We start from the raw sequence: 11,827 nt of genomic DNA on the forward strand, positions 1-11,827 counted from the left end.
CTCCGATTGTCGGAGAGGTATCTCTGGGCCCTCTCGGTAATGCACATCACTATAAGCCTTGCAAGCAATGTGACCAATGAGTTGGTTACGGGATGATGCATTACGTAACGAGTAAAGAGACTTGCCGGTAACGAGATTGAACTAGGTATTGGATACCGACGATCGAATCTCGGGCAAGTAACATACCGATGACAAAGGGAACAACGTATGTTGTTATGCGGTTTGACCGATAAAGATCTTCGTAGAATATGTAGGAACCAATATGGGCATCCAGGTTCCGCTATTGGTTATTGACCGAGAATGGTTCTAGGTCATGTCTACATAGTTCTCGAACCCGTAGGGTCCGCACGCTTAACGTTACGATGACAGTTTTATTATGAGTTTATAAGTTTTGATGTACCGAAGTTTGTTCGGAGTCCCGGATGTGATCACGGACATGACGAGGAGTCTCGAAATGGTCGAGACATAAAGATTGATATATTGGACGACTATATTCGGACACCGGAAGTGTTCCGGGTGATTTCGGAGAAAACCGGAGTGCCGGAGGGTTACCGGAACCCCCCGGGAGAGTTAATGGGCCACATGGGCCTTAGTGGGAAGAGAGAGGGGCGGCAAGGGTGGGCCGCGCGCCCCCTCTCCCTCTGGTCCGAATTGGACTAGGAGGGGGGGCGACGCCCCCCTCTTTCCTTCCCCCTCTCCCCTTCCTTCCCCCTCCTAGTAGGAGTAGGAAAGGAGGAGTCCTACTCCTACTAGGAGGAGGACTCCTCCTCCTGGCGCGCCCCCTTGGGTCGGCCGGCCTCCCCCCTTGCTCCTTTATATACGGGGGCGGGGGGGGGGGCACCCCATAGACACACAAGTTGATCTACAGATCGTTCCTTAGCCGTGTGCGGTGCCCCCCTCCACCATATTCCACCTCGGTCATATCGTCGCGGAGTTTAGGCGAAGCCCTGCGCCGGTAGAACATCATCATCGTCACCACGCCGTCGTGCTGATGGAACTCATCCCCGAAGCTTTGCTGGATCGGAGCCCGGGGATCGTCATCGAGCTGAACGTGTGCTAAACTCGGAGGTGCCGTACGTTCGGTACTTGGATCGGTCGGATCGTGAAGATTTACGACTACATCAACCGCGTTGTGCTAACGCTTCCGCTTACGGTCTACGAGGGTACGTGGACAATACTCTCCCCTCTCGTTGCTATGCCATCACCATGATCTTGCGTGTGCGTAGGAATTTTTTTGAAATTACTACGTTCCCCAACAATGGGCTGGGCCTCCGGTTAGTAGGTTAGTCCCAAAAATGATATAAATGTGTAAAATAAAGCCCATAAACATCCAAAAGGGGTAATATAATAGCATGGAACAATCAAAAATTATAGATACATTGGAAACGTATCAGCGCGCGGCGCGTTCCTTAGCCGCTTTGTCTTCGGCCTCGGCCAATGCCTTCTTGAGGGCCGCTACTTCGGTGACGGCCCCTAATAAAGTTCATGACACTTCAGTCAGTACGAACTTTTCATCTTTCCTAAATATAAAGCACCAGTTAGTGCATACCTTGGCTGCCCTCCAGTTGCTTCTTCACGAGGTCGAGTTCTTCCTCGGCCCGCTCCAGATTCCGCGTCAAGCCGGAGACCTCCGCAGTATGAGCGGCAGCGGCTAGCAGCGATGCCTGCTTATTCACACAGACATTTTATGTTAGACTCCTGCGAAAAATATTTTGATCCTCTGTTTGGTTCTCCTTTCTGAACATCAAACAGAGCATCAGGGGCTACTGTCTACAAGGTGATATTCTTTTACAACTATATTACTTACCTCAAAGCCTGTTAGAATGCTAATACAGGTTTCGATCAATTCGCTTTTGGCGGATTGGACTTTCTCAATCACCATACTCATAAGAGAATGGTGTTCTTCCATAATGGAAGTGCCTTGTAGCGCTTCCAGCAATCTGTCCGGTGCCTCTGGATGGACAGAGGTCACCGACGGAGACGGCTTGCCCCCCTCGTTCGGGAGAGTCTGCCTGCCCGAATCCGGAGCCACTTGGGTCTTCGGAGTTGTATCCTGCTGAGGCTCGAACTGGACTCGCCGGGGTCTGTAGGGGTCTTGCCCCCCATGTGCCCGGCAACCGGACTTCTTTCCTACGGCATCACCGGAACGGCCTCCCCTTGGCCCGGTATCCTTCGGGGCAACACCTCGGTGTTGTCCGCAGCCTTATGGGAGGTGGCCGTTGGAAGGGACTCGCTGTTCACCGTCGAAGGATCCAATGACCCCTTCGAAGAGGAGGAGAGCTCGATCTTGGATTGGGCCGGACTGTAGTTGCATGGTCTAACACATTAAAAAAGATAAAGTGAAAAACTCGGAAATATTACCGCGTCCGGATACTTACGGTTTGGCCAGGGGCTTGACCCTGCCCCCCCCCCCCACTCCTCGCTACTGTTGGTGGCTACGACAGAGTAGTCCGGAAGGGAGATTTTTCCCTTCTTGGGCACCTCAGCCTCCCCGTGTGCGAAGGCCTTCCTCTTCTTTTTCCCAGTGGGGAGGGGGGGAACGGGCCTCCTCCTCCTCCTCGTTGTCTCCGACGAAGGAAGGCGTCTTGACGTCTTCGGACGTCATGTCCGAGACACCCTTGCGGCGGAGACCCCCTCTGGTCGCCTTGGCCGCCTTCTTGGTTTTCTTTTCCGGCGCCTCATAAGGCGTCGGAAACAACATCTTCGTTAGAAGAGGCATTTCTAGATCTTCGAGCAGCGGAGCCGGACAATCGATCTGCTCCGCTATCGTTACCCAGGCCTGAAAGATTGGCATTGCGGCTTAGACTCCTTCCGCAGATATGCCGGCAAAGGATATACCTTGCAAACATAAAAGAACTTACTGGATTAGCCCGACGTTTTACACTGAGCCCGCGATCTTCGGACGTGGGCGGTGGTACCTCGCCGGCCTTGAAAAGCACCTTCCAGATGTCTTCGTGTGTCATATCGAAGAGCTCCAGCAGCGTCTGGTTCTTGGCCAGGTCGAACTCCCACAGGTTACAAGTTCGGAGCTGGCACGGAAGAATCCGGCGGAAGAGCATGACCTGGACCACGTTGACAAGCTTGATTTTCTTGTCAATCATGTTCTGTACACATGTCTGGAGCCCGCTCACTTCTTCCGCTGAGCCCCAGGCTAAACCCTTCTCTTGCCAGGAGGTGATCCGCATGGGGACTCCGGATTGGAATTCAGGGGTCGCCGCCCAGTTGGCGCCGCGTGGCTCAGTGATGTAGAACCACCCGATTGCCACCCCTTTACAATCTTCACAAAGGAGCCCTCAGGCCAAGTGACGTTGGGCATCTTGCCCGCCATAGCACCTCCGCACTCCGCTTGTTCGCCACTCACCACCTTGGGCTTCACATTGAAGGTCTTCAGCCATAGGCCGAAGTGAGGTGGGATGCGGAGGAAGGCCTCACACATGACAATGAATGCCAAAATATTGATGATGGAGTTGGGGGCCAAGTCATGGAAGTCCAGCCCGTAGTAGAACATCTGTCCACAGACGAATGGGTGGAGGGGGAACCCCAGCCCGTGGACAAAGTGGGAAAGAAATACCATCCTTTCTTGGGGCTCCTGGGTGGGGATGATCTGCACCTTGGTCGAAAGCCGATGAGCGATGTCTTCGGACAAGTACTCGGCCTCCCGGAGCTTCTTGATGTCCTCCTTCTTGACGGAGGAGGTCATCCACTTGCCTCCAGTTCTGGATCTGGACATGATTGGAGTGCTTTTTGGGCGAAAAAGATGGGTGCTTGGGTGTTGGAGCTCGAGGATGAATGAGCAGAGGAAGAAGAGGGCGTGGGTGAAAAGGGGGAATCCTTATCCCTTTATAAAGGAGGTAAAAATCGTGCGCCTCCCCGTTCGCCCTAAAACTCGCTTATTTCCCAAGCGCTGTGCTGATGGCACGGTTGGGTAACCCATGCCCGTATTGATGAGAATCCCATGATAAGGGGACACGATCTCTGCTTGGACAAGACGTGCTAATGAAACCGCACCTCGAAATACGGAGGGGCAGGATAAAAAACGGTTCGAATAAAGACTGGGTCGTGGCGTGATGTCACAATATGAGTTGTCAGCAGATTAGACTCGTGGGATATTGTACTCTCGACAGTGGTATGTGGAATTTGTTTTGCAGAGCCGGACATGATTTTTATGTTCAAAATCTACTTTGGAGTATTCAGAGAAGGAACCCGCCTTGCAATGCCGAAGACAATCCGCGCGCCGGACTCATTGTCATTGAAGCCTGGTTCATGGGCTACCGAGGGAGTCTTGGATTAGGGGGTCCTCGTACAACTAGACTGTATACATATGCTGGACTGTTGGGCTATGAAGATACAAGATAGAAGACTTCGTCCCGTGTCCGGATGGGACTCTCCTTTGCGTGGAAGGCAAGCTTGGCGATTCGGATATGAAGATTCCTTTCTATGTAACCGACTCTGTGTAACCCTAGCCCCCTCCGGTGTCTATATAAACCGGAGGGTTTAGTCCGTAGGACAAGAACAATCATAATCATAGGCTAGCTTCTAGGGTTTAGCCTATACGATCTCGTGGTAGATCTACTCTTGTAATACTCATATCATCAAGATCAATCAAGTAGGAAGTAGGGTATTACCTCCATCGAGAGGGCCCGAACCTAGGTAAACATTGTGTCCCCCGCCTCCTGTTACCATTAGCCTTAGACGCACAGTTCGGGACCCCCTACCAGTGATTCGCCGATTTTGACACCGACAGGGTGCTTCTCCGACGGATTTCTTTGGTGACGTGGTGTTGTGAAGGTCCGACGGCAGCTCGGCACGGTGGAGGTGTGTGGCTCCTTCGGTGATGCGGCCTCTGGTCTTGCTCCCATCCCGATTCGGTCCGTTTTGGATCTGGATCTGACAGTCCAAGCTTCAGTTGTTGCTGCCAGCAGGGGTGGTGACGTCAGGTCTCCATGGCCGTTGGGCACCGCGGTGGTGCAGGCGGTTGGTGCTGGTGCGGCGTGGTGTGCGGCGGTGCATGATGAGAGGCATGGTGGGCGGTGGTCATGGCGAGTGCGGGCAACGGTGTGGTGGCGCAGGCGCATGCGACATTGTTGTCTGGAGGCGGCGATGCGCGCTACTAACCAGGTCGGCTGTGGCACTGTGATGGCTCAGCCAGGATGGAGTTCCTGGTGAGCAGGGAGTGCCCAGCTACCTCCTGGGTTGTGTAGCGAGTGGCGATGCTCTCTCAATGATGTTGGCGTGGTAGTTGTCCATCAAGAAGTGCTGGGTCGTCGCAAGGTTGTCCCTTGGTGTGGGTGACAACCATCGCGAGTGGTCCTGGCCCTTGCTGGAGTTGTTGGTGGCTGTTGTTCTTTGGCCAGGTTGGAGATATTGGTTGGGCCGCGTTTCTCTTTATCGTGCGGTCTGTCGGCGGTCCTTGGCTGGCGGCTACGATGGCATGGAGCTGTGTGATGCTCGGATGAAAATCTTGCTCGGCTTTGGCCGGGCCGGCTACGATGGCGCCCGTGGGTGGCATACCCCTCCCTAGAGTTGTTGTCAAGGTGGATTCGACATTCTTCTCGCCCGGTTGGAGTGGTGGGTGTCTCCGTGCGAAAGCCTCAATTCGGTTGGATCGACATGATGGCAGCGTCCTCGACGTCGCTTCTTTGTTGAGGCAGTGTGTTTGGAGGCACGGCTTGGTTCATCGTTGCTCTCCTACGGTGTTCGCCGTGGTCCTTTCTTGATCCTTAACGATGCTATGTATGACCATTGCTGGTGTGCCCAAGACGTTGTGTTTCTTGGATCCGATCAAGTCCTGCCATTCACTTGCCACCTCCTCTCAGGCATTTTGCGCGCCCAAGACGTTGTAGTCTCTGGAGGTGTCTGGCATTGGTCGAGATGCGGTGTTGTTTTCAGTTAGTTAGGACAAACTCTTTTGCTTTGTAGTTTTTGTTTGGTCGTGTGGTGGATGTCTTTAGACTTGCCGGGGTGTGATGTTCATGCTACCCTTGTTGTTCGCAGTGAGTGACAGTGTTCTTGTAATCAAATTTCTGCCTTATATAAAAGCTATGGTGCGCCTAGGCATACCCTCGAAAAAAACATCGGGTGCCCATTAGTGGGAGCCATCCCAAAGCCAAAAATGGATTTTGAAATCACTATTTGGCCACATTATAGCTACCCTTAAGACGCCGACAGTGTATGCCAAATAGGGACACTGATTTTTATTGGGCTTTTTGGCATTAATTCCACACATTTCTAAAAATTTGGGTTCCAGGGCGCGGAAAGGGTCCACCAAGTCTCGAAGCGCTACGGGCGATAGGAGGTGATCGCCAGGGCGACCGCGTTCTCTCGCTAGGGTTAGGGTTTCGGAGCACTGGGGTGGTTGGATTCTGGCAAAGCTAGGGGCGGCAATGGCGTCTCCCTTGAGTCGGGCCAGTCTACCTGTGTCTCCGCGCTTTGGAGCGGCGCTCATGGCGGGAGAAGCAGGAGGGAAGGATGCAGCCGCGACGAACAAACCTACACCGACCCCATCTGTTGCGGCGGCAGCCACGCCGGCGCGGAAGGGAGCTGGATCTGCTAGGAGGGAGGCAAGCAAGTCTCCTGTAGAGAGCAATACGCCAGATGCGGCGGCAAGTCTTTCGGTGAGATTAAGAGGCATGGTGCTTATGGACAAGGAGGGGGAGGGTTTTGTCTTTGAAGATCGACACCCGCAAGTCCGTAAAGATCACCGATGGTCTGCTACAGGTAAAGTCTATTCCCCCCGTCCTATGAAGATGTCCGTTGTGGAGAAGACGATGCCTAGGGCTTGGGGTCTACACAAAGAAGCTAAGTTTGCCGAGATTGGCCCTAATATTTTTGAAGTTCACTTTGGTTCGGAGGGTGACTATAGGCATGTCATTCACAATGGCCTGTGGCAGTTCGATTTTAGCATGCTGGTGATGAAGAAGTATGAAGGAGACAAGAGACCGTCTGAGATGATCTTTGATAAAATTGATGTGTGGGTAAGGATCTCGGACCTGCCACCAGACAAGAGGACTGAAGTCTTTGGGAGGGCATTGGGGGATTGGTTAGGAGAGACGGTGAAGGTCGATGTGGATAAAGATGGAGTTGCTAGAGGATAGAGTTTTAGGATTCGGACTAAGATTTCTGTGTTTGAACCGTTAATCCGTGGTATTTACTTGAGGAAGAAGAAGGATGAAGAGGAGAAGACATGGTTTGACTTTTACTACGAGAAGATCCCGCATTTTTGTTTTGACTGTGGTAGACTTGTACACAAGGGGGTGAGTGCGAACCCCCAGTTGACTCGACGTTACAATGGGGGAGCTGGCTTCGGGCGTCCCCAGGGAGGAACAATGTGAGCAAAGATGGGTCAAAAGCAGGAGGTACGGGCAGCTATAACAGCTATGGTAGCTCTCACACTGGTGAGACGGCTAACAATAACACCATGCACCCAAGGGTCAGGGATATACCTACAAAGAGAAATATGCAAACTGAATTTTTGCGCACTTCAGACGGTCGCACTGGTGACCACCCAGTGCATGCGGGAGGCGAAGTATCCAGCCCAAACAAAGCTAGAGAGAAGCTCGACATGACACATGGGAGGGATCTTAGGGACAGCCTTGAGGCCAGAAGGGAGACGGAGATGAGAAGTAAACTTATGGAGCAGCGTGTTGGGAGTCAAAGGGGTGATCACAGGGAGGTGGAGCGCGAAGGGCAAACAAATGATGGTAGCAGGGGGTATAGCAGAAACCATGTCTCGGGGGGGGGGGCATAACAGGCGCCATGCAGATCTAGATCGGGTCGACCCACTGGGGGGGACCCGACATGCATGGGAACCGGGGGAGGCGCATGGGCTACTATGTGAGGAAGGACATGACAGATTCTCGGGAGAGACACCGGTCGGAACCAACCTTTTGGAGAGATGCAGACAATAGGAAGAGGAGGCCGAGGCAGGTGTGGATAGCAAAAGGAGATGCAGAAGGGAGAAGTAGAGAGGATGAGTTCATTCGCGATACGAGGAGGAAGACTTCCTTGATGTTTGACCGCATCCAAGACAGAGATGATAAAGCAGCGGACCCTGGAGCCCAGGGCCGCCTAGAGCAATGAATCTCCTTGCTTGGAACAGTCGAGGATTGGGGTTGGACTCGATAGTGGGCGAACTGCGAGACCTCATTAGGTCTCACAACCCAGCGGTGGTGTTCCTTTCAGAAATAAAAAAATTAGCTAGAGCTATGGAACGGTTGAAATGGAGTCTGGGATTCACTAGTGGAGTTGCGGTGAGTTGCAATGGAAGAAGTGGGGACTTGGCATTGTGGTGGAGGGATCATATTCAAGTTATAGTGAGGCTGTGGTGCCAATACTTTCTGGATGTTGAGGTTGCTTGGGAGGGTAAACTCTATAGGATCACTGGATTCTGTGGAGAACCCAAAACTGAATTGAGGAAAAATCATGGGATGCTATTCGTTTTCTTCGGGACCAAGATAATCTACCCTGGCTCTGTGTCGGTGACTTTAACGAGGCCCTCTTCTGTACTGATCAAGTGAGGGGTAACCTAAGGTGCTTCAATCAAATGGATGATTTTCGAGATTGCCTAGCCGATTGCGGCCTGGCTGATCTTGGCTTTACTGGCTAGCCCTACACATGGGATAACAAAAGAGATGGACAGGATAATATTCAGGTTCGTTTGGACCGTGCCACATGTAATGATGATTTTTTCAGTATGTTTCCTGAGACTTCGGTAGAGCATCTGTTATGTGAAGAATTGGACCACCAAGCTCTCCTGGTGCGTATATTAGAGACGGCTCCACAGCGCATGGGGGTGGGGGATCGATCGTTCAGGTATGAGGAGGCTTGGACCAGGCATGAACAGTATGAGTCCATGATAGCAGAGGCTTGGGACGCGGCGAGCACGGGAGAGGAGGGAGTAATGGCAGTATGGCAAAAATTAGGAAGAATGGCGGGCTCGATGCAGATATGGGTGCATGAGGTCTTTGGGTCGATACGAAGGAAGATCAAACGGCTGAAAGCCCAACTGTTGGAAGCAAAGGAATGGGCGCTTAGCTCGGGTTACCAGTGCGAGGTTCGGGAGCTAGAAGAGCAATTGAGGGAGGTGTATGAAAGAGAAGAAATAATGTACAAACATCGCTCGAGAGTGGATTGGCCAAAGGCAGGTGATCAAAATACTAAGTACTTTCAGAACCGGGCATCACATCATAAAAGGAAGAACAGTATCAAGGCTTTGCGACGACCGGATGGTTCTAGGTGTACTGTGGACGAGGAGAGAGCCATGGCAACATTGTTCTATGAAGAGCTGTTCAAGTCGGAAGGGTCTGTGGGGGTGGAGGGGGTGCTACAAAATATTCAGTGGGCAGTTACACAGGAGATGAACACGACGACAACACTGATTTCAGATTTTGAGATAGGGACGGCTCTATTTCAGATGGGACCAACTAAAGCCCCGGGGCCGGATGGACTCCCCGCGCTCTTTTATTAGCGACACTGGTCGCTGCTCCGAAATGATATTTGCAGAGCTGTGTGTGATTTTTTGAGTGGAGCAGCTACACCGGAGGTTTTTAATGCTACAGTGATAGTTATGATTCCTAAAGTCAACTCACCGGAGCTGCTATCCCAGTTTAGACTGATTAGCTTGTGCAACGTGCTTTATAAGATTGCAACAAAGGTGTTGGCCAACAGGTTAAAGAGTATACTTCCCATGCTTATATCAGAGGAGCAGAGTGCTTTCGTGCCTGGATGCCTTATCACAGATAACGTGCTAGTAGCCTACGAGTGTGTCCATGCCATTCGCAACAGGAAGAGGAAGAGACCCTTATGTGCTGTAAAGCTGGACATGATGAAGGCCTATGACCGAGTTGAGTGGGTGTTCTTGCAACAGATGTTGGAACGGTTTGGTTTTGCACCGTCATGGATAGAGATGATCATGCGTTGTGTGACGACGACAAGTTTCTCGGTAAAGCTTAATGGTGCATGCTCTAGGTGCTTCTTACCTTCCCGAGGTCTCAGACAGGGAGATCCTCTTTCGCCTTATTTATTCTTATTTTGTGTCGAGGGTTTCTCTGCACTCTTGAGGAAAGCGCAAGCAGAAAATAGACTGAAAGGAGTGACGTTTGGGAGCACTGGCCCCCATATCACACATCTCCTTTTTGCAGATGACAATATTGTGTTCTTGGAGGGATCCATGGAGTACCTAGAGACTCTAAGGGAGATTTTAGCTAGCTACGAGCAAGCTTCGGGACAGAAGGTGAATTTGCAAAAATCCTCGATTTTCTTTGGAAAAGGCTGTCAGGACAACACTAAAGAAGAGCTCAAAGCGGTGTTGGGGGTGACCTTGGAAGCACTTAGTGAACGGTACCTCGGTCTTCCAACACTGGTTGGTCGATCAAAAGAGGGCACTTTTCGGTATGTCACGAAGAGCTCAAAAGGAAAATGCACCGGATGGAAGGATTTGGGTCTGTCCAAGAAGGCAAGGGAGGTACTTATCAAGTCTGGACTCCAATCAGTACCAACTTTCACCATGAGTTGTTTCCACCTCACAAAGAAAACGTGCCGGAATCTGAATTCTATCTCGTCGAAATTCTGGTGGGGGCAAAGGATGGTGAGAAAAAAGTACATTGGATTTCATGGCAAAAGATGTGCACCTCTAAAAGGGATGGAGGGATGGGTTTTCGTGACCCGACAGTGTTTAATCAGCCTCTACTTGCAAAGCAAGCCTGGCGTGTCCTACAATGCCCGGAGTCGTTGGTGGCAAGAGTGCTCAAGGCGCGTTACTTCAAAGAGGAATCCATATTGAGCGCAACGTGCCCTGCTACAGCCTCATACACTTACAGACGCGTTTTGCACGGCAGGGATCTACTTCGAGAGGGCCTATTTTGGAGAATTGGAGACGGCTCCAAAGTGAGCATACATCACAGTAACTGGATCCCGAGGAGCGGGGCTATGAAGCCGTTGGGACAGGTATATATTCCGGGCGTGACTAAGGTGGCCGATCTCCTCTTGCCAGATGGAAGAAGTTGGAATAGCGACCGAGTCAGGGAGATGTTTACCCCGGGCGATGCAAGTGAAATTTTGCAGATAGTGGTGGGTGGCTTGGGTATTGACGACTACCAAGCGTGGAATTTCACAAAGAATGGAATCTTCTCGGTACGACCAACTTATCATCTGAAAATGGCCATGGTTAGATCGCGCTTTGGACGGCCGGAGTCATCTAGTTCTGTGAATAAACACAAGGGGTACATGGCCCTTTGGGGCACGAACACACCTGGAAAGGCCAAGATTCATCTCTGGAGACTCATTTCAAATGGACTGGCAGTCGGATCAGAGCTCCATCGGCGAAGGATAAAACCTGGGGTCTTCTGCGTTGCTTGTGGACGCGAGGAAACTTTATTTCATCGATTTTGGGCGTGCCCACACTCGGTACTTTTTTGGCAGCTATTTCGCTCGGAGAAGGGAGATTTGGTGGCGATCCCACCATGCCAGTTGGTCTCCCAGGGAGAGGTAGCACGTTGGCTACTGCAGTGGCTAGCGGGAGCATCCAATGAAGCAAAACAGGCGACGGTGCAGGCGCTGTATAGCCTGTGGCTGGCTAGGAACGAGACAAGAGAAGGGAAGATGATCAAACGTCCACATGAAATATTGGGTTCAGTCTTGGGGCAGATAGAGGAGTGGGTGCTGGCACATCCCGCTTCAGGTAATGCTCCGGCTCGTCCGCAGCATCAGAAATGGGAGCCACCGGACGAGGGTTGGATCAAGGTTAACTCCGACGGCGCAACATCAAAGATGGGGGACAAGGCTGGAGGTGGGGCTGTGCTTAGGGATCATATGGGAGCGTTCAGAGCAG

The sequence above is a fragment of the Triticum aestivum genome, chromosome 3B (assembly GCF_018294505.1).
Source record: "Triticum aestivum cultivar Chinese Spring chromosome 3B, IWGSC CS RefSeq v2.1, whole genome shotgun sequence".
In the NCBI taxonomy this organism is placed as follows: Eukaryota; Viridiplantae; Streptophyta; class Magnoliopsida; order Poales; family Poaceae; genus Triticum; species Triticum aestivum.